The sequence below is a fragment of the Chenopodium quinoa genome, unplaced genomic scaffold, assembly GCF_001683475.1.
Source record: "Chenopodium quinoa cultivar QQ74 unplaced genomic scaffold, ASM168347v1, whole genome shotgun sequence".
In the NCBI taxonomy this organism is placed as follows: domain Eukaryota; kingdom Viridiplantae; phylum Streptophyta; class Magnoliopsida; order Caryophyllales; family Amaranthaceae; genus Chenopodium; species Chenopodium quinoa.
In genome coordinates, this window is record NW_018744697.1 from 975,365 (window position 1) to 978,076 (window position 2,712).

Consider the following 2,712-nt stretch of genomic DNA (forward strand, 5'->3'; position numbering starts at 1 on the left):
AATTTAAACCCAAATTACCAGAAAATTAAACCCATAAAAAAATACAACCCACAAAATTAAACCAAAATTACCATAAAATTAAACCCATAAAAAATATAACCCACAAAAATAAATCCACAAAATTAGTCACCAAAAAGGAACCACAAAACAAACCCAAATTCAAAATGAAAATCAAACCCAAACATAAAATATATCAAACCCAAAAATTTTTTAAAAAAAAAAAACGAATTCAAAAATCAATCCAAAAATGAACAAAAATCAAACAAAAAAAATCAACATTCATGGAAATTTGAACAAGAAATACAAAACAAATTCAAAAAAAAAAAAAACAAACAAATAAGTATAAACACGATAACATACTTTAAACCCCAAATAGACTTCGAATTTCATCTCAAAATTGGTTTAGAAGGCCAAATTGGACCATAAAAAGTCTAGATCTAGGCTTTTTCATGGTCCAATTTGAGCTTAAAAATTGTGACATGTTCAACCATAAGATTATGAAGGTGGAGATCATGGTGGTGGGCTCGTGATTGCAACGGTAGAGACCGTGGTGGTGACGTGGTTGAAGGTCGTGGTGGCTTAATGAAGAAAGGAGATGAAGAGATGAGAAAGAAAGAGGAGATGAAGAGAAAGGAGGGCGTGAGAAGGGAGAAGGAAAGAGAAGATGGAGAAAATGAGGAGAGAGAAAAAGATAGGTTTGGGGTGAGAAAAACAACTGCTTCCAACAAAGAATAGGGTTAGGGTGGGTTATGCACCACGTTTATACTCCATTTTATTAAAAAATCATAACTTTATTACGACCGCTCTTAGCGGTCGCAAATGGTCACAAATTGCGATCGTTTCTATAACGGTCGTACTTGTCGCAATTTGCGACCGTTTTTGGCGGTCGTAAATTGTGACCGTTTCTATAACGGTCGTAATAGTCGCAATTTGCGACCGTGTTTTGCTGTCGCAAAATGCGACCGTTTCTACAGCAGTTGTAATGGTCACAATTTGCGACCGTTTTGACGATCGTAATAGAATTGTTTTTATTTAGAATTATTTTTAACATGTATATTATTTTAAAGAAATTTTTAAATACTTTTGCGATTGTTAAATAGCCTAAAAATGGCCACAAATCTGCGACCGCCTTAAAAACGGTCGCAAATCTACAAGAGCCTTAAAAACGGTCGCAAATATTATATTTTGCGACCGTTTTAATGACGGTCGTAAAAAAAGATCGTAATTTGACCGAATTTTAGTAGTGATTCTTTTGACGACTTAGTTAGTGACTTATCGTAAGCATTTGAAATATTTTGTTAAAATTATCACTATTTCTAAGAATAGCATATTTCATAGATATGTAGGAAACATAAAGAAATAGTGATAAAGAACATACAAGATGATCAAATCAAATGTATTTAAGTGGTGTTGTCATGGTCCTTGATCATGATCATTTGATGTTTCGATCCCTTGTCAATATCACTACAGTTTGCTAGTGTTGAACCTTGGTTGTCATCACCATGACATAGAGGTTTCGTCTTCACACATGTCATCATGATCTTTGATTACGTCATTATCCTCATGGCATCAAGGTGGATGATGTTTTCATACATAATATTGAAATCATTATGCTTAATTTCGGCGTCGAGTAACCTGTTCGTCATCACTCTAAACATTCATGTCGGATTTTTGCATTAAGTCATAAATAAATTGAAAATGTGAATTGTAAACGATGTGTAAAAAGATTTAGATATTGCATATGACATTGATTCATAAATCAAGATGTAACCACATGTTTTGTCATGAGAATTACTGACAATCAATTAAGAATAATAAATAGGCCAAATAATGAAAACATAAATTAACTATGTGTATTACTACGTCAACAAAGATGATAGACATAACTTTAAGGCGGTAGAATCATGTCAATGACAATGCTAATTAGGGAATCAAATCAATAATACGTTAATGAAGGTGATCAATGGAAACATAAATAAATACTTCAAGCTAGGCAACACATTAAAGTGCATGATCATGACAATGTAAATGTAAAAACTAAAAGCGATAATGTGGTGTACCTCAATAGTGTCGGTGACTCCCACGGTTTGTGACAAGATTGATGGAATTTGACATACATTTTAAATATAGAAAGTTACCTTGATAAGAATTGATGTCATTTAAATCAAGCCCCCAATGTTGGATCACTCGGGAAGATTAAGTCCCCGACGTCATATTCTAGATTGGTGAATTATCTACAAGTGCATTCTCATATATACCTACTTGTTGTTAATTATTCATGAAATAATAACAAATAACATTATCCACCATATGTATTCGAAAAAACATTAAACATTCATAATTACATTAAGAATGAACCATAATCAAATCATCGACAGTTAATCAAAGTATAATGATCAAAGCGTCAAAAACTAAGTAAAAATAATCATAATAACCAAAGCATGATGTATTGAAGCATCAGGGATCAAATAACAAAATTTAATCAAAGCGTTAGATTGATAATCAGAGCATAGTATCTTGTCCCCTTGTGGCAACTTCATGAAAAAATGCAAACAATATGAAATGAAGTTAGCCACAAAATATAATGCTACCGTCAACTTGTTGATGACAATATTCCAATAACACAATCAATTAACATTATAAATCTCCACCTGTAACCTTACTTTATCTAAAAATACGCTTGGTACAACATAAATTAGTCATCATAAGATA